This window comes from Microtus oregoni, unplaced genomic scaffold (assembly GCF_018167655.1).
Source record: "Microtus oregoni isolate MIOR12 unplaced genomic scaffold, Mior012 000033F_ref0000390, whole genome shotgun sequence".
Lineage (NCBI taxonomy): Eukaryota > Metazoa > Chordata > Mammalia > Rodentia > Cricetidae > Microtus > Microtus oregoni.
Window position 1 is genome coordinate 2,968,966 of NW_024543092.1, and position 26,777 is coordinate 2,995,742.

The window sequence follows — 26,777 nt, forward strand, 5'->3', positions numbered from 1 at the left end:
GAGGCGGGTGGAAGCAACTGATGAGAAGTCCCCCACACAGCCATCATACAGTACAAACCAAAGGAAAGAGGCAGAAATAACTCTACAGAAAAGAACACTGTTAAATCCAAGAGCAGCCTTCCATCGTGGTGTTGAACAGCTATAGAACAGACATGGGCTGAAATGTGTGTTGCTCGTATGACTGTCTTAATGAATGCTGATTGACTAAATAGGTTGACTAAATTGATTTCATAATGAATGAAATGTGTGGCCAAGTGAAATGCTTGAAGAATTCAGGGAAATACTTTTTGAAAACTGGAACCACATAGCTCATAAAATCGAGTAGTAACTCATGGACTCCATATGGGTCTATTATAATGATGAAACAAAGTCAGGCCGCCGGGCGATGGTGGCGCACACCTTTAATCCCAGCACTCGGGAGGCAGAGGCAGGCGGATCTCTGTGAGTTTCAAGACGAGACTGGTCTACAGAGCTAGTTTCAGGACAGGCTCCAAAGCCAGAGAGAAACCCTGTCTCGAAAAACCAAAAAAAAAAAAAAAAAAAAAAAAAAAAAAAAAAAAAAACAGAACAAAGTCAGGTCACTGGAAGTCATGTACTGAGTGATTCTCTTAACATCCAGTGGTCTAGTTTCTCTTGTCAATACTCAAACATGTATGATACCCTCTTCAGTTATAATAAAAAAGAAGGGATTTACAATGAAATGGCTTCCATGCACATGAAAATCTACAAAACTGCCCTGATACAAAAGGAAACAGTTCATTGGCTATACCCCGATAAGACAGGAGCTAATTGCCTGCGACGACAGGAGAAGCCACAGTAAGCCCAGCAGGTTTGATGGATGCCATCCGAGCAGCTGAAAAGTGTCCAAATACAAGAAAGTGTTTTCTTTTATTTTCTGAATTTTTAGAAATCAGAAGGAGAATAAAAAAACATATATGGGCATATCAGAAGAGAAGGGAGCTATGGAAGGTTGAACAATGGGTCTGAAAAAAATCACAAAATATAGCAATTTTGACACACATCAGAAATAGGCATTTTATACTTCTTAATATAAGACTTCAACAATTTATGATTCTAAATATTAATAACTGTAGTAGTTATATAATTCTGGGCAAGCGAACTACTACTTTGAAATCTAATATTCCCAATAAATATGGATTCTTAATTCTTACTTTAAAATGACTGTGAAATTACAGCTAGGACCTTGAGTTATACAGCTTGCTCAATGAAGGCTAAAATGTTTTCTCTTCCCTCTAATGCAAAGACAGCACTTATCAAATTCCTAAATAAATCTACCCATTCAATGAATGACACTTCCACCTGATCATAGATCAGAACCAACGGTTACCAACCCAGGTTTTAGCTAGACATATAATGTTAAGATTGGTCAAAAGCATTACCACCCTGAAGGAAAACAGCAGTGTATAAAAACCAACATTATTATAAAAATAAAATAATTCACATTTCTTATTCTTGACAGGAAGTACCATAAAATGAATATTCTAATGGCTGCAGAATTTCCTTCTTTGAAGTATCTTTCTATATGCCACAAATTTGTGATGGTGAATATTTTATTATTTAGAGGAAAATCCCTTGAGTGAGAGGACATGGTCAAATTTACCACTAAAGTCTATGAGAAGTCACTGACCATATTGTCTGTCCACATTACAAGAAAAACGTAGAGTAGGAAACCCTTCCTAAAACAGCATCTGGATGAACTGAGAAAACAGGCCATCTCTGTGAGGTAGGTCCCTGCTGGTAGGCTAAAGAACCACCAGGCATCACCTAGGAGACCTGGATAGAGGTGGGCGGTCCTTGGGCTTCCCACAGGTCAGGGAACCCTGATTGCTCTTCGAGCAGATGAGGGAGGGGTACTTGATCGGGGGAGGGGGAGGGAAATGGGAAGCGGTTGCGGGGAGGAGGCAGAAATCCTTAATAAATAGATAGATAGATATATAGATAGATAGATAGATAGATAGATAGATAGATAGATAAATAAATGAACCACCAGGCATGGAGTGGACAGAATATAGTTCCTATACAGTCCAAACAGTTCCTGTTCAACTGTTAGCACTAACTACTGTCTTCATGATCATCAATAGTCACTGGCTCCTACTTCTGGTCAACCATATGTTTTATCTTTGGAGAATATTATGGATTAAGTAACACACTTAAGTAACACAAAACAGAAAGTATTTTCAAGGAACTAATGTCCAAGAGGCCCAGGGCTCAAGCAGCAAGGCTATGTCCACTTTCAGTCTCTTCTACGTAGCTGACATTACATTTCACAAGTTGAAACTGAATGTGAGCACTGTGGTGCACACACTGGGAGAAAGAATAAGAGCCAAGCCTGTGAGTAATATTGAAGTTGATGGTTTGGGGTATTAATTTTCATCTTCTGACATACACAGTAACTACTAAACACGATCAAGCTTTGCTTTTGAAACGTTTTAAACATCTCTCTTCCTGATGAGAGTTTCATCCGATTGCCTGATATCTCTTTAAGTATCCAAAACTGTCCCCAAATGGCCTATGTGTGCATAACAATGAGAACTGGTAGTCACAAATGTGTTTTGAATACTGAACCTTACAAGGCAGGAGGAAAAAGATTCCCTGCAGTTTTTAGATCCAAAGTTTCTCCTCTTCTGAATGTCCAGAGGCTACACAAAGAAAGCAAGATCTAAGGCTGAGGCCTCAAGGCAAATCACCTCAGATAAGGCAGCTGCTGGTAGCCAGTCCAGACACTATTATCAGCGAGAGATTACCTTTAGGGACTCACAGCTAAACAAACATAGGTGTTTGGTTTTGTTTGAAACCTCCTCCCTGAGTAATTAGATACTTCCTTCCCTTATTCATCAACATTCACTGAATTTTTAAATGGCTCTGGTTTATTTGAAGAGAAATTAAATAGCAAGGTATTCAATTTTAGCATCATGGAAAACGTGTAAGACTTCAGTAATTCCAATCTTGTGACCTAAATTAGGAAAACAGTTTCCCCCAAAATTCTCTGTTACTATGCAAGGGGTTAATTAAAGCATGAGTTTGCCTGTGTTAAAAAAAAAATTACCAAGCCCTAAAATCAGAATCATTTAGACTTTCTGATGCCAAAAATCTGTTTGAGAGAGCAGGCTTTACTACACTGACATTTTAAGAGTAGCCAAAGTCCTGTTCCCACTAAATTCTGGCAGTCCCTAGAGATCTGGGAACAGCCCAAACACCTCCTGGTTCTCAATTTTCTGTCTCAGGAGCCTCCAGTGCTATCTAGCAGAACATGAAGGTCAACTGAGCAAGTCCTGACTTACATGTCTGATCATGTCACACACAAACTGAAATTTCCATGGCATCAGAATGGCTTAATATGGCAAGATGTGGGATTTCCTTCAAAGTTCATTGTATCTTAGATTTAAGTACAGTAAAATGCAGTTATACACATGCACACGCACACCACACACACACACACACACACACACACTTACACACAGATTTTCCCCAAAGCAAAACAGGATATTCACATATTGATCCAAGATTACAAGAAAATTACCAATAAAATAAAAGGGGTTTAGTAGAATCTGGAGTTAGCATGTGCAAGGAGCGCGGGTTCAATCCTCTGCATCTAACACAATGCAATGCAATATAATAGAATGATTGATAAAAGGAGCAATTTCAAATGGTAAATTTTTCCATTGTTCAAGCCAAATCAGAGAACAAAGACAACAGAAATGACTCAGTGGGTAAGAGTACTTGCTCAGTAAGCGTGAGAGTCTACGTTCAGATCAGAACACCCAAGTAAAAAGTCAGGCATAGCCTTATATTTGCTTATAACTCTAGTGTTGAAGAGGAAGAGCAAGGAGGGCTTCAGGAGCTTGCTGGCTCCAAGTCTAGTCAGTGAGAGGCCCCTCTCAAATGATTAAGGCAGGGAGGCATAGAGCAGAATATATTGACATCCTCACCTAGGTTTTGTATACACAGGCCTGTGTATCTGCATACACATGCACACCACCACATATACATATGCACATACAGCCTACACACACATCACCCATGCACATATACCACACACACACATCATACATATGCATACATCCCCCCACATCACTCACACACACACACACACACACACACACACAGACAGACATATGCATACACCAAACACAATCAAACACACAATTTTAAACCTGAAATAATTCTTAAAGCTGCAGGACAGATTTACAAAGACATTCACTGAAGTCACAGCCCCAAGGTCTAGCACTGATTTTGAGAGCTTCAAACTATTCCTGTCAAAATCTCACCTAACACCCACTTAACATCACACTTTGGTAACTGGAGTGAAACCACAGAAAGCGTGTACATTCACTTACCTATTGGCTGACTGTTGGGAGAAGGTTCCAATCAAATCAATTCACTTAATCTTTCCAGTAGATCTGATTATCATTGTCTTTGACAAAACTCACAGACTTCACCTAAGGAAAACACAAAGAGAAGAGCATTTCAATGGGGAGCTGGAAACTCTCTGTAACCTAACGATACAAAATTCAACTCGAGACTACAAATACGTCTTTTCTGGCACCGTGCGACAGAGTAACAAAAGTATTTGGTAACTGGATTAAATTTTATGATTGGGACAAAATGAATGTTCAAGCATAGAGAGATTAAAGTCACAGAGGGAGATGAAAGAGTTTATTTCCAACCCCGATAGGCACATGGGAACCATTGACCACATAATACAAGGGCATTAAAAATCACATGCAAGCAAGCATTGAGCTCATTCTGGAATAACCCCCATTGATTACTGTAATTGGCTGAACACAATAAAGATGTAGGTTGTACTTCACCAAAGCCATTAAATCTTAGCTACATCAATTTCTGCTTAGGAACAGACACGACCACCTAGACGGGTGACTTATTCGTAAGAGCCATCAACCCATCTTGAAAAGAATTCAGTAGGATGGGTTTCCAGACCATTCCGAGCATGCTGTCTTGTTTCCCCCAACAGCTGTTCACAGCAGTGAAGCCTTATCGACAGCTGATTACAAATATAACCTGCACATTCCACTCGTCTTGCCAGGGCAATGCCGGTCCTGAGGTCCAGAAATCAAATTACTGTCTCAGTTATGGGAGCAGTTCCAAGAGAAAGCGAGCAATAGCTCACCTGGAGAGAAACTAAAATAGACGCCGCAGGACAGATGGGGCACGAGCGCAGATGACAGAAAGTTACACAGCTCCCAGGGAATCCTGAATCGGGTCGCACTGGGATAGATTCAGTATTTCCAAACAAGCCGGTATTTTGAAGTCACAGAACGTAAACACAACCCCACCCTAGTCAACGTTCAAGCCTATATTCCAAAGCCATAATATATACATAGTTTTATTGCGCAGTTTCTCCAGTCTCCAGTCTTGCTCCTCAAGCTAGTGAAATCAATCATTGTTTAGAAGAAACCAGCATGAAATAAATTGTTATCCACTTCTAGTTTTAGAAGATTTTTCACTCCAAAAAAGATTGCTGATAATGGGTAATAAAAACAACAATAGCCACATCCAAGAAGAGCCTATAGTAGTCAAAGAAATATGTGTGAACTTTCAAGAAAATCTATGCCAAGATTCTGGCCTCATAGCTGATCACTGAGTGGTATTCAGGAAGCTCACTTGGGCATAGACTCAAGAGACTTCTTCATTAGCAAAGATAAACAGTCTTTATTATCCTTGCAGAGTTCCTGCCATTAGAATGACAAGACAAATGTCATGTGCTTTGCTTATTAACTTATCCATCCATTTATTTCTGTGGTGTTGGGAATATTACTCAAGGCCTTGCAGTTGCAAAGTAAGATCTCAACCACTGCCCTGCGCCCCCCCCCCCCCGTTCATCCTGTGTAAGTGTGTGCGCACAAGCGCATGTCTCCATATCTCTGTGTGTGCTGGTGTCTTGTGGGTCTGCGTCTGTCTGTGTGTGTGTGTTAATTTTGTTGGATCAATAAATAAATCATCATCTGATGAAGTGCAAGATGGCACAACACAAAGACTGTCTTTGAACACCTAAAGCTGAGAAAATATCTATCTTTCCTTTTTTGTTGTTATCCAAGCTTTTCGAAGGCTTTCAAGTGACAATGGTACCTAGGTTCATGGCACAATTTGTGAATACAGGCCAGGTTGGGTGTATGTAGAGGCTGGCGCATGCTTCTTTCAGTTGGTCACTTTCTAGACTAGACTAGGACTCATCTCCTCATGAGGCAGAACACACTTCAAGATCCCTTCTTCTCATTGTATGTGGCTGTGTGTCGTGTATGCACGTGTGTTTATGGTACCAGTGTCTCCCTTTTGGGCGCCACTGTATATTTTGGGACAGGGACTCTTTCTACACCAGGAACTCACTCACTGGCTAGCCTGACTGGTAGCAAGCCCCCCAAGATCTTCATTTCTCCTTCCTGGCCCTGGGACTGCAGATGTGCTCAGCCACACCTGGCTTTGCGTGTATATAGGTGCCTGAGGATCTGAAGCTGGGTCCTCGTGCTTCTGCACCCAGTACTATACCCATTGAACCATGTTTCCAGCCCTCAAGCTTAACAGTTATTTAATTTTTCTTTTAATTTGTACAACATGAAACTGACCTGGACAAACATTGAAATCTAACATCCCTTTCCAGTCTTATTCGCTTCTTACATAGAATAGGGTTCCCTTAAATGATACAATTTTTGCCTCCTAAGAAGTCTAAAATTTCTGAATACAACCAGTCAGGCCCATCTGTTATCAGGCTCATATGCTAACAGCCTTTTCACCTACACAGATACAAGCAGCTTCTCTCTATCTGTTGTTGGGGATGAGCAGTGATTTCAGATGACTTAAGGACATGTTCAGTGCCTGCAAAGTGCCTCAAAGCCAACAATACTGGGCTTGCGTGGCTGGGGCTAGATGGACGGTTTTCTCTGCTCGTACCCAGGGCCCAAGCTCCGCAAGCTCTTGGGATACTTTCTGGGGCAGGGTAGTGCTTGGCTGCTGAAGTAGCTCCCAACAGCTGGAGTAACCACAAGTCACCCTGTCCTTCCACACCTGGGCTAGCATTGAGCAATCTTTCAACACTCTCCTTTCACTGACAATGAAACCGAGGCTCAGAAGGTCAGTACCTCCCAGGGTCTGCAACCAGAAACAGATTTCCTGGTTTCTTTTGTGCCGTGTCCCCTTTCAAATTGAGGCATCTCACCTTAGAAAAAGCCGACCGAGTATTAACTCTGTTAAAATTGCTTCTTGGTTTAGGATACAACAGAAAGGTGAAGAGAAACGAGTGCCAAGAGAGACCGGACGCCAAACATGGCAAACTTCAGACCATTCCATCACCACTGGCGCCACCTAACAGCCTGGTTAGCACAACCACCCTGCTTAGTTACTTATATTAGCTTTCCTTAGAACTAAATAACAAAATTGTAAATATTTGAATCAGACAGACAGTCCTATTCTATTACACAAACTCAATACGAGTACTGGCATTTACACAGATGCCCTTGAACTGCATAAGCCCTCTTGATTTTTTTACTTACTATTCTGTAATTTTTATTTCCACGTATTCGAGCTGCTCATCTTTCCTAGCCATGTCCTAGTCCACAGGGTCTGAATGAAGTCACTTCTTACATTAGTCTTGTCCCATATGGGGAAAGACTTCACATGCTTTCATGGGTATCACGGGAAATACTATTTTCCTTAAAATATTATCAGAAAAAAATTATTAAATCGAAAAGCAGGAATATTTTATGAACTCATATTTAACCCATATCAAAGCATTTATAATTTCTTATAAAGCAACCAACAATAAATAGGTATCCTACATTTAGCACATGTTCTAACTTTGTACTTGACACACAAAAAGAGGTTTTTTCAATTCAAGTTGTACCTCAGTTTCTTTTTATTATTATTTTAATGGTGACAGCAATTCTACTGCTTAAAATAATTTGTCTTTTATCTTTAATGAAAAAATTAAATAATCATATAAGTTGACCATGTTTAGGTCCTGACTTTACTTTTATAGTTAAGTGGCCTTTTATGTAGTGTGTGTGGGTGTGTGTGTGTGCGTGTGTGCATGCATGTGAATTGTATTATACGGGAGCTGCAGTTATAGGCAGTTGTGAGCCAACTGCTATGGGTGCTGGGAACTGACCCCAGGCCCTCTACAACAGCCAGCACCATCCTCTCAGCTCCTGGTTGCTGGATTATTTTGTATCTTTATCTGGAGTCTATGGAGTTAGTTTCTCGCTTCTGTTTTTATTATCTCAGTCCACACATTGAAGATGGAACGTTGATTCAAACTGTAACATTATGTGGTCGGCACTGAACTATCGATTCTGTGTTGTCGCATGAACACGGCATGCACATTTTGGGCTGCTTCAGGTACTTCTGCGTGTGGTGTGTCTGAGTCTGTAGAAGGACAACGTTCTGCTCCTTGTGATTCTTGTCCTAACAATCTTGAATACACCTGTGTGCTTGCAACGTTCTCAGCTGCTTTAATCCAGGTTATGCAGCCTTCAATCCCTGTATTCTTTACCCCTCATTTCAATCATACTCAGAAACTTCCATTTGGATTGTGGTTAAAATGGCACTTATCATAAATGCAATATTTAGGTGTGATTAATGGAAACGTCATTTTAGGAGTTTAGTTTTCACGTTTCCACGTTAAGCAAGTTCACTGTATTATAAGTTATCTCTGTGTGGATGACACTCCGACTTTCACATCCCATAAATGTTCACATTCTGTTAGCCTCCCCTCCCCCCTTTCCCGTTCCTATTTCACTTGCTAAAAATACATCATGCCTATCCAGCAACTAATTGTGCTAATTCCTTTTAAGTCTTCCAGAATAATATCCCCTGTTTGTGGTTAAACAGGGATTAGGTAGATGATAAGTATTATAAGTCCTATCTTAAATAAAGCAGCTTAATTTTCTTGACAAAACTGAGATCAAACCATACATAAACACTACCACATCCACACAGTACCCCCATCAGCCATTTATTCCCCCATCTGAAGAAGCCTTGAGCTCATTTAAAACAAAAATGAATGCCTCGGACCTCCCAGTGCCAAGTACCTTCCTTCCTCCCCATTCTCCAATGTCTCCTGCCTCTTCTGTCATCTAGGCTTGGATTCAAAGACAGAGGAAAAGAGAGTGCAAGTGACTTGGATACATAATAACATACCAGGCCCCTGTGACACAGGTAGAGGCAGGAGGATCAGGAATTCAAGGTCAGCCTCTGTTGCATTGCAAGTTTGAGACCAATCTGAGCTACATAAGACCTCTTATAATAAAATATTTTGAACTTATTTTTTTGGACTGAAAACAGTCTCCATTTTGTTGTGCATGCTAATTATAACCATATGCCATCGCCCTTGATTTAATGGATACTCAATAGGTACTGGAAAGCAATGTTACATTTCAGATAGTGTAAGTGGTCCATATATCTAGACGCTAGGTTGATGGGCAAGAGAAGGCTAACACACACAAATGAAAGGAGGAAGCATCTCGATTGTCCATGTGAGAATCCTAAGGACCAAGGCTGGTTCTGTGTTTACTTTAGAAGCCACACCGTGTGTTCAGTGGTGTGAAAGTAGAAGAGGCATTTCTCTGCTTTACTGGAGAAAGACAATGCATAGAGAAAGTGGCAGATATTTCATCCGAACTATAGTTCCTCAAAGACTGCAAGATGTCTACAAATTTTCTTCCCTGGAGTTCAAAATAGCAAGCTGAGTGGGCGTGAGCAGTTCAAGGAGAAAGAAAGAGGGGGAGAGGAGGGAAGGGGGGGGGAGGGAGAGGGGGGAGGGAACAAGTAGAAGGAGGAGGAGGAGTTATGGAACAAAGGTAATCATACTGTCTGCTCCTTAGTGCGAAATCTACAAGAGGCCATCTGAAGAGCTGTGTATGATTTGCATGAAACGATAGTTTGAGCCAGAATACAAATAAAGATTATGACTTCACACAGAATCTCTAGTTCATATACTATGTGTGTACATGTATACATGTATGTATGGGGGTAGGAAGGGAGAGAGAGAGAGTGCACACACAAAGACTGGCCCTGGGTCTATACACATCACAGCAGGGAGGTATGGCAGCAGGCAGTCGTAACTGCTGGAGCAGCAACCTGAGAGTTCGCGTCCTAAATCCCAAGTAGGAAGCACAGAAAGCAAGCTTGAAAAGCCTCAAGTCATTATAAAGTCTCAAAGTTTTCCTCCAAGAAACACTTCCTCTACCAAAGCCACGTCTCCTAAACCTTCCCAAACAGAATCACCAACTAAAGATCAAGTATTCAAATTCCAGAACTATGGGGGACATCTCATTCCGACCAGCACACTGTTCTCTTACTCTTCATTTCTCTTTCACCAAAATACAGCCAATTATATTGTTAGGCAGCATATGTGTGTGTCTAAAAATGGCAATGCTATGTAAAATCATACAGTAGGTTCCAACACCAGGGAGTCATTTTAAAAAAGGTTAGATAATTGCGCTTCATTAAAATGAAAATGAAAATTTACCTATATAAAAAAAAAGACTGGCCCTGGGTGTCTTCCTCAATAGCTCTCTCCCTTATTTTGGGGGACAGCGTATGTCTGAACACGGAGCTTGTTACTTTGCTAGACAAGCTGGTCACTTAGCCCCAGAGATCCTCCTGTCTCTGCCTCACCCAATCTTATTTTTTTTAACATGGGTGCTGGGTTCCAGAACTCATCCTCATTCTTGCAAGGCCAGTGCTTTACAGATGGAACGATCTTGCCAGTCCGAAGTGGGACCAGTCATACGTAAAGACTAAAGCCAGCATCAGGGTCACAGGAAAGGCCAGCAGTGCTCCGCAATAGCCAGATACCTTTCTAAGTCACAACAGCGCCTCTGCAGAGAGCTAAAGGTGGTGTGGTCTTGGCAGTGCTTTTTATAACTTTAACAGACACATGGTCAACAGGGGAGTTTGTTAAATTACAATGCCAGTTCTAGATCCTGTAAGTCTGAGGTGAAACTAAAATATAAATCATGTGCTAGTATGAGGGTGCAGCTGGAGAAACAAGATTTTAACTCTCAGCCAGCCGGGTAAGTGTCTGCCTTTCTGCTAGCCATTGCCGGAAGTGATAAAGTCTATGACATGAGACCTGAGCAACAACAACATACACACACACACACACACACACACACACACATCACAGGCATGCAGGGTGGAGAGAGGGCATGCACACATTGTTTCTTAGGAGTGGTGCTGCAGTTGGAGAGACAGCTATTTGGTTAAGAAGTGACTCCTCTTCTAGAGGACCCGGATTCAATTCCCAGCACCCACATGGCAGCTCACAATTGTCTGCAACTCCAGTTCAGGGGACCTGATGCCTATGACAAAAAATAAAATAAAATAAAATAAAAATAAATAAGTGTTTTAAAAAAAGAGTAAGTACTCAATGCTAAAAGGCACAGTGAAGATCCTAAAACTAATAATTGCTGAGAGCAGGGAGCATTCAGTTTAGTCGACAGCAGTTACCAAGGGCTTCAAATATGCTGAAGGTACAGGCCCCAGAGTGGAATGGGAAGTAGGCAGAAAAAAGAGACGGACCTTCAAGGTGAGCAAGAAAGTAGAGTTCAGATAATTACAGTGCACCTGCTTTGAGGTCAAAGATCTCATTGCTGGAGACTTCCAGCAAGAATCCACTTTGAACCTAGGAAAGAGAGACTGCAACTCAAGTTTTTTCAGGTCTACCCAAGGATGGAGAGGACTGGATAGCTTGCCTTCGCCCCATGCAAATCCGCTCCACTAGCAACAGTAACAGTGTTAGGAATGACATTTTGGGTGTAAGCCTGGGAGCACAAAATTATCATTTTGGTATACATATTTATGCACATGTATGTCTCTGGTTAACATTCGTCTTTAATAACAGCTCCAACAGCATTAGGCCACAACTTTGTAACATAATTGATGATTTTCTGTTAGTGTTTGAATATTACTTTTATTGCAAAAAAAAAAAAAGTAAATGCTTCCTATACAGTACTTTGGGACGGCACACACCCACATAACACCCTCAGCTACAGCATCTTCTTCCTGTCCTCCCACCCTGGCTGGCAACAGGAAGAAACATTCCCAGAAGCAAAATGAAATCATTCATGAATTATACCTTTTTTTTTTTAACCTCCTCAGAAACATTTTCCTGCTGGCCCACATAATGTTGGATGTACCGCACAAAGTTGTCAATAGAAAAGCAACAGTGAACTGAAAAGATCTCTATGAAAGCAGAAATTCCATCAAGAGGCCATTGTGAAGACGGTAACATGGGACTGTGGGGATGTAACTGCCACCGGCAAGTGCAGGAGAAGCACTTGGAAAAGAATCAGGACAGGGCACCGTCCCGAGGCCAGGTTACCACTCTACTTCCATTGGCTGTAGAACATACTCCATCACCTTAGTGAGGCACTGAAAACAAACTGGGATGCTCCTGCCGTGTTTCACAGTAATGTCAACTGGCCTGATGCATCCAGCGAAAGGATTAAAACAAACAAAAAAAGCAAAGTGGGTACCTTTTGGCGGGCCTTGCCAAGGTATGCCACTAAGCAAACATGCCTCAACAGAGTTAGTGCAAGAGGTTGATTGGGGGAGGAGGAAGGGAGGAAGTGAATGAGGGAATGGTCATCTAGAAGTGCGGACATGAGAGACGTGGGTGGGAGACAGAGAGAACAGGCCAGAAAAGAGGTAAGAGAGAAGCAAGTGAGGGCCGCTGTGACTGGCACGCACTTTTAAAAGGTGCACCTGTCATAGCTGATGGTGGAAAGGTACCTGGAGGCAGGCCATGATGTCACTGCCTAGGTGTTGAGGCAGGCTGCCGCCGCTGCACGAACTAACCTTAAGTATCCCTGGGACTTGCTTTTCCTACCGAACCTCTGTCACTTCAAGACTTCAAGGCTTGAACACTGTAAGACACCTGTAATCATAACTCTTCTACTAGGTAGAGCCCTGGAACTCCACTTCCTCCAGTGAATTAACTGTCTTCCATCCATAGGTCCATCCCAGATCTGGACGTGCAAGCCCTCACGAACAAGGAGAAAATGTCGTCAGCTTATGAAATCTAAATCAAGTCTAACTTATGAACAGCTTCAGAACATGAAATACAATACGAATAAGATGCCCTGATGAAACCACAAAGCCTTGCCTTCCCCCAAAACTCTCTACTCAGAACCCTTTCTGGTACTCTCCCCTGAGTCATGGGACCAAGACAACTACAACTATTTCATTTCTCCAAACCCACGACAGCAAAAGAGCTCCAAAATTTCACCTGAGGGTACCAAAGAACAAAAACACACAAAACAAAGTAAGTTTTTGTGGGGGAAAAGAAAGTGAAGAGGAAAACAAAAGCAACCATGAAATCTTGGGACTTTATCAACACCCACATAAAGAAGTAAACAGCTGTCCCTAAAAAGGAAACACAGGATTATTTTATACTCCTTGGTTGCCGCCACTGCAATCCTCTGTGTTCACGGGTCTACTTGCTTTTAGAACCGCCAAGGGGGAATCACCAGAAGTCACAGACTTAGATCTGCAGTAGCACAGCTTCTAACTACACCCCTAGAATTGTGGTTCACACAGGGTTCAGCTGAGAAAGACTTCCCCTGCCAGAAGTGATGTCTTCAGGAGTTCAACCACTAGGCCTAGACTAAATGAAGGTCAGTGCAGCCCCCAGAGGAAGCCATTCAACTAGCTGGGTTGGTTCTCCCAGGGAGCCAGGCCTAGAAAACCCTTCAGACTAACAATGGACCTGGCAGAGAGAGCAGCTGTCTTCCCCCACACAGAAGGGCGGGCCCTCCTCCCAAAGGACAGGCAGAGTGCAAACCTGTCTCCAGCAGACACCCAAAGAAGGCACAGCAGAGCAGTCAGGGACAGCCACTTGTGGCTGACACAAAGACAGATTCAGCCTCAGGACTAAGGCTGTGGAAATGTATATTGCAGACAGGACATCCCTCCTGGCACTTGGTGAGTGAAGCCCAGGCCACAGCAACAACAACCTGGCCAGAGGACAGCCTGCACCACACATCAAAGCCAGAGGCGCTGGGAGGCTGGCCAAAGACTCTGGGAGCTGCTGGGGAGTGTACTGCCAGGGACAATAGGCAAAGGGACCTGGTAGAATCTATGAATTCCCAGCACTGGGAAGGTCTTCTCAGAGATCCTGCCCTATCCTGTCAGAGCTGCGATTGAATCTCTTTGAAGAAATTAAAAAAGGGAAAGAATATACATTCTTCCACATTTCTGTCTGAAAGAGCGACACCACAATGCATGCTGAATGCACTCTGGTCCCCATACGCTGCAGCCAAAATCCAAAACAATAGAGCTGAGTGAGATATACCGTGTGTGTGTGTGTGTGTGTGTGTGTGTGTGTGTGTGTTTTCAGTAAAGGGAGTAATCTCAAACATTTAAATGCAAACATCATGTCTGCATTGTTACACCCTCCCAGAAATTTCCCACCAATTCTATTTAATTAGAGTCACATCGAATGTTAATTACATCCTGACAGCACTACGATCTGGCAGGGCACAGCAAACAGTCCCCTTGTAGGTAGCAAGGATTTAAGGTAAGACTACAGACTCTGGCTCACAAGCATGACACAGCTCTTGACGGAGAAGGTTCTGCTGGAGAGACTTAGCCAGTTAAGTCAATAGAAATAGAATCTGCTTCAAACATGTCTTGGGCTCGCATTTTCTTACAGAGAACAAACCAGGGACAGAAACAGACAGAGATCCCCGCCCTGTAGGAAGACCCTGAAAACAGCTCAGCCTGGGTTGTCAAAGGGTTCCAAGCATAGGCATAAAGATCTGGGTTCTGATCTGAGGCAGTCTACATGTATAAAAGCTGGTTTGGGGAGACCTTCTGGCCAGGCTAGGTTTGTCTAATCAGTACCCTCGAGGTTCAGGGAGAGACTCAGACTCAAAAAAAAAAATAAAATAAAATAAAGCGTTGAGTGAGTGAGGAAAATATCCAACGACACTGACCTCTTACCTTCATTACACACGCATACACGCATGCACTCCCTCACCCCACCCACACACAGCCTCTAAGTTACAGAAAAACAAATAAATCTCTTGTGATGTGATGTCTGGAGCTGGTTGCCCTTTAAGGTAAAGCAAACAGCAGAGACATGGGACCCCTGCAGCCCTGAAGTGACTGGCTTCCCTGTAAGAAGCCACCTTGCAGGAATGCTCTTTAGAAGGGACAGAGCTTGTCGGGTCTCTTTTCAAAGGAGATGTATGTGACTTGAGGGCACTCGGTACTAATGGAGCCTGTACATCATGGCTGTATGGCCAGCAGCACATGCTCTATGAAGCCGGCAGTTTGTCAGAGCTCCGCCTGTCATTCCTAATGGCATGCTGGGGGAAGAATAACTTCCAGCTCCTTGCTAATCCGGTGTGGGGATGCCAAGGTAGAGAGCGTGTTTTACTTGATTGCTTAAAAGGAAGACTTATTTTCAGCTTGCAAATCACCGTTCTGGCTCCTTTGCCAGCCCTGATGCCACATTACAATCCTTTCAAAATATCTTTTTCTCGTCAATTTTCACTCATTTTGACATAAGCAAACATTTAAAGGAATTCTGGTGAGCCTCCGAAAGATGAAACTACCAGAGGGAAGAGGTTAAAAATAAAACATAAACAAAACAAAACAAAACAAAAGAGGAGTTCACAAATATTTAGCATTTGAGATGGCTGTTGTTACACCATCTTAACCAGCCAGGACTTAGCAGGACTCTAGAACCAGAGGACACCAAACAATTTTCTTTAAGTCACACTTATGAAGAGGACTTTGAAGAAAAACATAATAAAATGGAAATTTTAGAGCTTCTAACTGATATAGGAGGAACCCTAGCTATTTCTGTAATTATTCCCCAGAGACTGGTGCTGACTATTCTAAAAACAGGATGTGTTGTTTGTTGTCCCTTACAAAAGACAACCAGACCAGTATCAGCCTCAAAAACATTCCAACTACAGATCCATGTAAAGTCTAGTAATAGCCAAAGAGCCAAACGGAATTTTTATTCATGTATTTAAATTATTTTCCCAACGTGAGATGACTGCAGGAAGTGTGTTTCTTGTTTTTATGAATGCCAAAAGGGAAAGACAGTTACATAACTCGGGTCTGCATCATAGCTCTAAAAATTCCAGCCTACCTAGAGCTGAGTCTTCACAGCTAAGGCTTCGAATTTTTAAAATTAGCTTTGATTAATCTGTAGTAACTAGGCACTTGTTCTGTGTAGTTACAACAGGCTACATTCAACCAACCCATAAGGATTGATGACTTTTAATTTTTTTATGAAACCAAAAACATCATTTTAATATCTAACCGCTTAATAGACTTCACTGTCCAATGAAATACAATTTGCTTCCTGTTTCAATCTCTGTAACATTATAACAACTCCAATAGCAATCCTCCCCTAAAGTTACTGTACTGTGAAGAAACCATGGGCACAGAAAGATGAGCCTAATAGCAATAGATTTCAAGACAGTCTCAATGAACACAGGCCACACAGAGAGGGAGTGTCACCTCTGTTTGGACTGGGAATGACCTCCCTAAATGACACTGATGTTTTCCCTACTCCTGTGTCTTCACAAATGGAAGTGTCTTATCTGGCCCCCTCCCCGATCCCGACCCACATGAGAATGTAGGATACATAGAAAGTAAGTTATATCCCAGCTTCTCAAGCAGGTGGTTGGATTCTACCTCCTCCAGCCACTACTTTTACAAATACCTGAGAAAATCGAATGAAAACTGCTTACTGCCACCATCCCGTCATGGATGGTGATTAAAACCAGCTCAAGCAGCAACTGAGCTCTGCTCTATGGAGACAAGAGTAGTCTCGTCTCCTCCGGAATTCTACAGGCTAAATCCAACTAACAAGGCTGGATGATCTTTTTAAATGTAGATAGCACTAGAAAAGGCAGCATTTTGATACCGAAGTATTCTAGTCTCTCTAACTGGTTATTTCTGTGATCTGTTATTCTTTTGCACACCATGCTGCCTCAGCAGAAGGTTGCTAGTGTGGTCTTTAACCTCAAAAATCACATGACTGGAGGAAGTATGCTAAGTGTGGCCCATCAGGTTACAGTAGAGCCCAAGAGGAGGGACTTTTAATACTCATCAGCAGACGGTTGTCAAGGAGACAGGGAGAGCCCCAAATTTGAAGAGGAGATATGTTCAGTCTGGGGACAAACTCAGCTTGAGGTGTCTTCAGAAATATCTTAGATAGAAATGTCCAAGAGGGAACCGTTGCACTTCCAGGTACGGAACGCAAGGAATGTGTGTGTGCGCACACCCACCTGTATCCATGAGCCTAGAGTGATGCTCAGGACAGCGTGCCCTGGAAGACAGGGCACTTCGGAAACCATGGGCAGGAAGAGGCCCAGTGCCTGAAATGTGGTTGAAGTCATAATGAAGGCAGGTGTGTAAAGAGGTTAAAAACAACAGTGTGACCAGGCTACCAGGGCACACAGCCACTGAGACAAACAGAGAAAGAGTGAGGCATGAGAGTCAACTGCAAATGTGCAACAGCTGAAGTCAGTCACGGACTGAAATGTGTCACTGGGTTTCAAAATTAGGAAGCTGCTGTGATAACAAGTTAGGTGGTCAAAATGATGAAGCCATAGAAACAAGTCACGCAGGAGTGGCGAAAGCCTTGGGAGTTGTTTTATCCTTTGCTTTTTTTTCCCCCTCTCTTTTTTTTCAAGATAGAAGAGATTTCAACATTTTTTTCAGTAAAAGAAAAGACCTGAGGGAGGAGAATAACAATGTCCTAACAAGATTTTACAAGATTAAATTTTGGCCAGAGTGAAGAAATAATTATGACTTGATTGTGTTAAAGTAAAACTTCAAATTCTCAACAATTAGCTAACCACTAATATTGATTTATGGACTCGGGGAGCCTTTAATCAAAGGGATAGGCTGTTCTGCCATAAAAGGAATCAGGAAGAAACCAGACAGAACTGTGGAAAGGGTACACAGGAAAGGCTAGGCAGCCACGTGCCTCCGCCAGAAGAACTTTAAATATCAGCAGCAGCATGAACTCCTGCTTTTAAGGCTGTTTTTAAATTAATGCAATAACAACCACTTCCATTGGAAAGTCTAACCAGTGTTTATAATGTTTCAGATAGTATCGGAGACAAAGAGGAGGCCCAAACTGCCCTGCTGAAGGAACTCTTCAAACATGTGTCTCAAGAGGAGGTGAGCCCTAAGCCTGAGTATTGAAGGCACCAGTGAAACACTGACATCTGAAGCAACATGAGAGAAAACACTGGTGGGTGCCTCCCATTTCACACCCAGACAGACTGATGCACTCCGTCCTACCATGTTCTCATTCTGAAAGTCACTTCCTAACAAGGAAGCCATCACATCGAAAGCGTTCAGCAAGAAAAAGTTCCCACCAAAAAACACAAGCGTTACCGTGTGATGGATTGTTTTGTGTGGGTCTAACTGAAAACCTAGTTTTTAATTCATGGGACGAAACATTCAGGGAAGGGTGTGTGTTCCTCTAGACCTGAGAGCCTGACATATGAGGTTGGTGTCTGGGGAGTTTAAAAATAAAAGAAGCACTTTCTTATTTCGTTTACAAGTTAGGAATTTTCTAAGTATTTTGCTGTTAAGTCTTAAGAGATGTCAGTAAAAATAAAATAAAATAAACACAAATCTAGACCAACAAGAAGGAGCAAGGCCTAAAACACATAAGCCCTGGAAACATGTTCTGGCTCCTAGCCAAGAGTAGGGTCCACTTGGCCTTCAGTATGACGCTTTGTATGCAGACTCACACAGATGCTCCAGGCATTACCCGATTTCTTTATAAGCTATAACAAGTCATTTTGGTAGTCCAGATTCTGTTTAGGCCACTCTAGTTTCTACAAAGTAAATGCTTAAAATCGGATCTTACTATTAGAAATGTTTAGTAAAAGACACACATAGAAATAATAATGAAATTTGAACCATCATCAGAGAAAAATCAAAGCAGCCAGCATCTACTGATTCCATTGGGCTTTGTTGTGTGTTTTCTCTTAATCTTTTTATGAGGCAGGTAAAATTACTTCCTATCACCACCTCCCACTCAGGACCTCAGTAGTCTAAGGAACTTGTTCATGGCAGCAGATGAAGTGCTGAAGATGGGTATTTATGTATTTTTTGTTTACTTTTATTCATTTATTCATGTTACAATGTTTATGCATACTTGCAGGAATCTGATCTCTTCTACCATGTGGGTTTCTGGGATTGAACTCAGGTTGTCAGGCTTGGCTGAAAGCCCCTTTACCCCTCTACCCATCCCAAGGGCTCTGAAGAAGAATCTTTTAATCATCTACGATGAACCCACAACTTACCATCTTGAATGGATAGATCCACAGATTGGGAAGTTAAGAAGATCCTTAGGTCCAAGAAAGACAGAACACCTTGCAGTCACACACACCCCATTTTCAAATTCAAGTCTTAAGGACTTCAGTGGCAAAGGGACTCCATGCACCAAGTGTGAAGAGTTAAAGACATGGTATCATTTCTGGCCACTCACAGAGCTGGAGGGACTGCCCTGTGATAAAGGGGGGTGGGGGAGTCTTTTGTCACCAGATTCTACATGGGGATGGGTGCTTTTAGAGCAAAGCTCAGTACTCCACAGTCAACAACAAAATCTTACATATCTCACAACATGGCTTCCCCTGGCTCACTGTCTTAATTTAGTCTAGCTCTAAAAAGCGTTTCTTACCCCAATGTCAGTTAAAAATCGATGTTTGGAAGATTTTCTGTGCCTGTGTTCCTCTAGATGACATTTGGAGAGTGTGTCATGCTCCCTGTCTCTAGAAATGACAATCTATTCCTGTTGTCCTTGAATAAGAGCCATGCTTTTTTTTTTTTAAAGAAAAATCACTACATGCTGCTCTTTTAAATTTTGCAGTAACTTCATTATTGGGAAATGTCTTTAATTTTTCCAAAGAAAAATAGCATTTACTTTCCTTTTAAAAATGTTTCCTGGTAGGTTGCCCACGCTCCAGTGGATGGCAACGTACAACTAAGCAACACTAATTGGACACAGTGAACTTTAAAAAAGTAAAGAAGGGCATGAGCTGGGAGGGGGATGTGGTATCGGAGAGGATCAGGAGAGGGTGGAGGGAAGGATTGAAAGGGATATGATCAAGCACCTTGTCTATAGGTATAAAATTCTCCATGAATAAATAAAAACACCCTTTAAAATATCCATGATGAATATTTTCTTCCCCTCGTTTATCCAACAATTCATTCAGCAAACAAATGTGTGCTACTGTAAGACTGTCCCCTATGAATCTCTGAATTAGCGAAGGGCAGACATTGAAAAGCAACTGTTGCCAGTTAAATCCCTAAGCAGAAGGCACAGGGTGTCTATGAGTCTCTGAGCTTGACAACATGCAAATGGCATGTCCTCCAGAACTCAGGACCGGAAGCTGCATAATCAGAATTATACTTCATTTCTACAACTAACCCATGTCCCAGCACACCCTGAACCCAACCTCAAAATCATCAGTAAGATGTTCTAGAAGTTTCCACTCTCACATTCTATCTGTGGAAAATTCATCTATCTAAAGTGTCCACCTATACAGTTTTGACAACTTTGGAGGGGAAGCAGGAAAGTATGAGGATAAAGAGAATCCTTGAACCTCTTCAGATCCAGGAGCAACAATCCCCTCTGTGCTTAGTCCTAACGTAAAATGGCAAATGTCCCTACCCTGACAAACTGGATATAAGCCTTTGTCATATGACATACAAACACAACTCGGGAGTCTATGCTTCCCTTGTAACTAAACTTTCCTTTAGTCCCACCACAGTCCTGAACAGCATGCAGCTCCTGTATCCTTCCCCTTTAAAACTCACAGGGCCCAGTTAGTTCTTACTGTCTCTGGTGAGCCGGGATCTCAATCCATAGCTGCTATTCCTTTCGTCTCTTGGCAGACGCATGCATTTGGTAAAGACAGCATACCACAGCACGTCCCCAAGAACTCCAAAATATCTCCATGCGTCCTCTATCCCTCATAAGGAAAGCAGGGCACAGCTGTTTCAATTCGTCAGTTCTCTGAGTTTGGGACTGAGAGGGAAGGTTCTGCCCCATGGGAGTGCGAACTCTGACCTCCCTACCCAGAGCATCTCCCTGTAGTGTTACAGAAGGCCTCACTTATAACGGGTGACGGCTAAGCTAGGACAACCCTTCTCTCATCCATCTCTGCTCATCTATCTCTCATCTCCACATCTTATCTGAAAAAAAATCACCTTCTCCAAGTTCACTTTTCCACCTCATATTTGAAGTCTGGATCATGCTTCCCCTCCAGACTAAAGCCACAAATAGTAGTAGGCACTCCAGGCTACCCTCCTAAAGCTTATATAACTGGATTTAGAATTAGCCTAGGGCAATGGAAGAGGAGCACCACAGAGCCTGCCAACCTTCCATGGCACAGTTTCTTGCCACATAGCCAAACTGAGGACTTGAGTCAATAGCACAGAAAACTGTCTTTCCCTATGCGGGCCACAAAAGACCGGGAAGAACTCAAAGAAATAAACAAAGAAGTAAGAATAGCAAGACCCGTTGTCTAGAGGCAGACTGACCTGCCACGGCATTGACGGGAACACTCTCAATGGCTCCTATCTTTGTCAGAGGCAGCAGGGTTGGTACAATTACTGGCAGCAACAGGGGGCAGAAAATGGAAACAGGAGAGAGAGGAGAATTAAGTGAGTCAGAAACAAGGGCCTTCCTTGAGCAGGGAGTCCCGGGAGCTCAGGGCAAGAGGGAGAGGGAATTCCTGCCACAAGCCAGCAGGGGAAATCCCCTGCTTGGGGTTACCACTCACTCTGTCATGGACTAGGGAGACTCACTATTTAGAAATTTAACCCTCTCTGTCCTTGCTTTCCTACTCTGGCCTCCTCAGTTCAGCCTTCGTGCTGTTGATAAAAGGCTGGTTCAGGCTGGCACATATACAGGCCTCTGGTTCCCTGGTAGCCTATGATGGTCTACACAGCAGAAAGTTGGCCTCCCAAGGGACACGGAGCAAAGGCAGGGGCTACTTCTGACTATGGAGATTGGGAGGAAAGCAGGGCTAGGCTGCTGTCATCTAGTGGGCGGAGGGCAGGGATGCTGGGAACTATTTCACAGCGTACAAGCCAGTCTCTCCACCACAAAGAGTACCCAAAAGAAAAGCCAACCAAACCCAAATACTGTTTAGATTTATCAAAGTGTAATGTCCGGTCTTTAATTAAGGACATGAAAATCAAGGCAGCTTAGCTTCTGGATGCTGGCAGGTGGAGTATGCCATCAATCCGGTCTCACCTGGCTCTAAACTGAAGTCTCCTCCGGCAGGTTCTTGGTACTCTTAGGAGCCGAGAACCCCTGCCACAGCTGTCCCTAAGCAGCAGCTGTGTTCCTCATCCAGCGTCAAATGACAAGCAGGAGAAGAGAGCATGTTCTGGCAGGACTGGCTTACAGCCAAGAGGTGTTAAAGCAAGTAAGTCTCCCCTGCAAAGGTTTTCCACAAGCAGCAATGTCTTGCAGGGTGCAGGTTCCAGGAGGGCCCAGGCCCTAGTCCACTTGGACTGACTGACCCAGGCAGGAAATGTCAGCTGTCTCAGACACCCCTATCTCCAGCTAAGCACCATTTTACTGACAACTTCCTCTCCGAGTCTCACCGTCATCAGGATGGCTTCCTTCTGAGAGCTCAAGGGGCAAGGATGTTGCTAGGAAATAGGAGAGAAAAGTGAGCTAGGGAAGCCTCTCCAACCTGGGCTCCTACCATCTGGGTATCTGCAGGACAAGACAGCCACCCGCCTCCTCCACCCCTGCCTGGCCGTGAGCAATCACACCCACTCCCTCAACCCCCAGCAGACAGTGAGTTATCCCTCCAAGGGAATATTTTCTGAACAAGCTAGACAGGCCCAACTTTCACATCGCTCTGAGGTGTATTAGAAATGCTGACCTTATAAAATCCGAGAAGGTCTCTGTCTGTAGAGAAGGGGAGGACTATTCTGTTCACTGCATCTCCTCAAAGAAAGTCACACATGGGAGCCGATGGGCGCCACCAAACTGTGCTTAAGGAGTCTGTGGTCAAACGTATTCACAAATTTCGCACTTTATAACTCTAGAGAGGGAAGTTCAGTAATGACAGAGAGGGACACTTTGAAAATTCTAGGCTAAGAAAAATACTATTTTCTTAAGTGTTCACTCAGAGAACTTTGTAAAAAGAATTGTTTTTAGTTTTAATTATGTATGTGCATTGTGTGTCTGTGGGAGGTTGGTGTGTGTGAGTGCAGGGCCCACAGAGTCCAGAAGAGGGCGCAAGTCCCCTGGAACTGAACTAGAGGTGGTTGTGAGCTGCTCTTCAGAGATTCTGGGGATGGAACTCTAGTCCTAAGGCAGAGGGTCGAGTGCCCCTAAGCCCAGTCATTTCACCAGCTCTGTGGCCTGAGTTTTTATACTGTGTCCTATTCACAGGTGTAGCTTCACTCAACAGGTAACTATTACAACGGGGTTGTGGCAAAGGTACAACCTTTGTTGGGAGTATGAGAAAGGTTTTTATTTAGATTTTAAAATCTGAATATGAAAACGTACAGAAAATGTACCACAGTGGAAGCATGTATAAAGTTAAAGTAACAATAATCCATTTCCCCCTGCCATTTCGGCATTATCATAATGCCTCAGGGCTTTGTTTTCTAGCAGAAGTACCAGATTTAAGCATGCATTTGAAACCTGAGTCTCGATAAAACATGTTGGTTTGCTAGATCTGTTGTTAGCTTTTCCCCCAGCAAGGGCTGATACTTTTAGAACTATCTCTCATCTGTGTCTGAGTGTACTTGACAGCCATCATCTGGTTACCTTTACCACATCCTGGTAAGGGCTAAGTGACATCCATCCACCGTCTTCCCTGCTCACTGAGAAGTTGTGAGGGGTTAAAAAGAAAATGAGACCTTCACACACACACACACACACACACACACACACACACACACACACAGATTCACTTACTGCTCCTTTGACTACCCAGGACTCTGGCCAAGCTTCCTCCAAGGGAAGGAAAACATCTCCCTGGATCAGAATGAAGACAGCCTTGCTGTACAGTACCCTTGTGCTAACCCTAAGAGACAGATGCAAGAGGCTGACTCCTCTCGTTGTAAATAACTCTCCCCTGAGTGACGTGCCACAGAAATCAATAGCAGGGATGACGATGGCCTTTTTTGGAACTGCCCAGGCAGTCAGCTGGAGAGGGGGCATTGCTAAGCCCAGGCACATTGCCTGGATCAAGCACTGAAAACAAGCTTCGCAAGAGTGAAGGGTGAGTAATTTACTTATTAAAGAGACAACTGTAAAGACTGATGCAAACAGACAAGCATAAAGCCTTCACTACACAAACAGAATGCTTGGCTTGGCTTGGCTTGGCAACCAAAACAGCGAAAGGCCATAAGCAGTGAAATCTCGGCTGTAGTACTTCACTTCCCCAAGTCTAATGCCCCCTTTGTCCCTAAGGTGACGCGGAGACACAGAGAATGGTCTGCAGGGAGGGCTCTGGTGGAGATGGGCTTCCCACTAGCAGGGAACCCACAGCAGGAAGTGGAGGGGAAGCCTCAGCACCACCCTAGTCCCCACCCCATCTGACACGAAGCTGCTCTTCCGTGAAAGGCTGCAGAGAAGGTAATGGGGATTTCTCCTTTCGCTTTGGTTCTGAAACCATCTACATGTGTCCCAAGGCCAGAAGTCTAGCCGACCATTGCCTGCATCGCTTTTTCCCATGGTCATTTTTTTTTCTATATTGGCCACAAATGCAGTGATGAGGGAACCTCTGGGACACTGAGGATGATAAATGACTCTCGGTGACCCCAATTTTAACTTTCAACTTATCTGACTGCACCCGGACATGGAAGCCAACAATAACAAGAAGGCGAAAACATTAGTGCGTGAAGCTTGAACTGATGAGCAAAGCAAGGAAAATGATATACTGTCACCCAGTGCTGTACGACGACCTAAAAAAAATAAAATAAAATGAAATCATGATGGCAGAAACTCCATCGCCTCTCCTACAGTCAACCATTCTATGGCTCCCAGGCCTGATTCATCTACAGCTCCTGGAAATAACTATGTGTTGGTCAAATGTTCCTATTTCATATGTTCTCAGGGGCTTTCAGGACCGGGGCAAATTGTTTTCGAAGCACCATCCGGCCATAATGACCAGGTTACCACTGATAATTACGCTCGCCTGTCTATAGGTTTGTCAGCTAAAGAAATCCACAGACGCCCATCATAATGAGCAGAAACCGACCTCTGGCACAGCTGGGCTGACCACATCACATTAGGAAAACAAGCTCTTTGCAATAACCAGTTCTGGGCATCGCTGGTTAAAAAAGACTAGTTTCCTGTTTTTCTCAGACTTCAGAATGTGGGTGTCGCTATTTTTTACCCCACCCACACTTCTTCTCTTTAATTGTTGAAGATTAGATGCTGTAAACACCTAATCATGGGTAGTGTATACATATTGAAACCCTGCTTTAATTTCAGGCAGGGTTGGTCCATTCTGAGGGAGGGCCTCACCTTTGCTGAGACAGGACTCGGGGCTTTGGGATGAACTTCCCTGAGCCTCAGCTACCCCAGAAAGCTGCCCTTGGGCATGGGCTTAAGCTAGGAAGTTGATACAAGCTCCCTGCTAGGTCCTTGTAGCTGATCCCAGCTACAGGTTGGAGGAGAAGAGGACCTGGGGCTTGTTCTTACAGATGGAATTGTACATCAGATTTGCCAAGCGAATCCCACAGTTAGGAGCCTAGTGCCTGTCCAATAGAGTGAACCTAAGATCCCAACCTAGCACCTACCTATAACCACAGAACCATCCTTCTCCCTTACTGGGCAATGCTATTTTTCTTTCTCTGGGGACTTTCAAAGACATGTCTGCTAAGTACAAAAACAGCATGGCTGTTTTTCTGCTTGATCCTACCATTTCAGTCAGGCCCTGTTCTAAAGTCAGTTCCTCCCAGGCCCTCCCCCCAAAACTTATCAACACATGTGCATGTGGGCTCATGGCTATGCATGTGCAACACATATACATGCACACACACACACACACACACACACACACACATTCAGGCATAAACACATGCATGTGCGTACATACATGCTCGTGCAGGCACACACATACGTCCTGCAGGAGGAATGCAACGTGATCTGTGCATCTCTAGAGCCACCGGCACTTTAAGCTGAGCCTTGGTCACAGCAAGAGACGAGTGTTTCCTGAGCATCCAGCCAGGCCTCTGGCCTCCACTCTTATCTGTAACCTGTGTCTCCCCTCCTCGCTCTACGTTCCCACGCATCTCTCTGGAAACCCTCATCCTGCGGTTTGTCTGCATCTGTTTTTCTCATGGACCAAGAGCTCTGAGGGGTTGCGTGCTACTCAGCACATCTGGAATGTTACAGGTGCTCAGTAAACACTGGAAGAAACGGGACAGGGAAGTGATTTCTGACTGACAACTTTGAGGCCAGGAACTACACAGACCCATCAAAAAGAATCTGAAGAGGAAGGAAGAAGACCCTATTAGAAACAGATTTCTCTCTATAATTCCTTTACCAATACTGTGACTTTGGTTCCCTGCAAAAACAGTCTGCGGAGCTTCATTAGCCAAGAATATATGCTCAGTACAAGATACTAAGCATGTCTAGAAACAGACCGAAGAAATAACTGTTCCTTTTTTTCAAAAGAAATAATTGTTTAAGAAATGGTTACAAGTAAAATGTTTATCACTGTATTGCTAAGCAAGAAGTTGGGGTATTATTTTTTTAAAGTCAC

At 43.3% G+C, this 26,777-nt stretch overlaps 1 protein-coding gene across 8 annotated transcripts in view; it reads right to left on the bottom strand.

Moving 5' to 3' along the window:
- Nucleotides 1-26,777, bottom strand: part of Hivep2 (HIVEP zinc finger 2) — a 194,045-nt gene that overhangs the window by 77,812 nt on the left and 89,456 nt on the right. For all 8 annotated transcript variants that reach the window (XM_041680442.1, XM_041680435.1, XM_041680434.1 and 5 more), the window contains one exon: nucleotides 4,359-4,460. The gene's annotated coding sequence lies outside the window, so the exon portion shown is untranslated. The remainder of the gene's footprint in view (nucleotides 1-4,358; nucleotides 4,461-26,777) is intronic.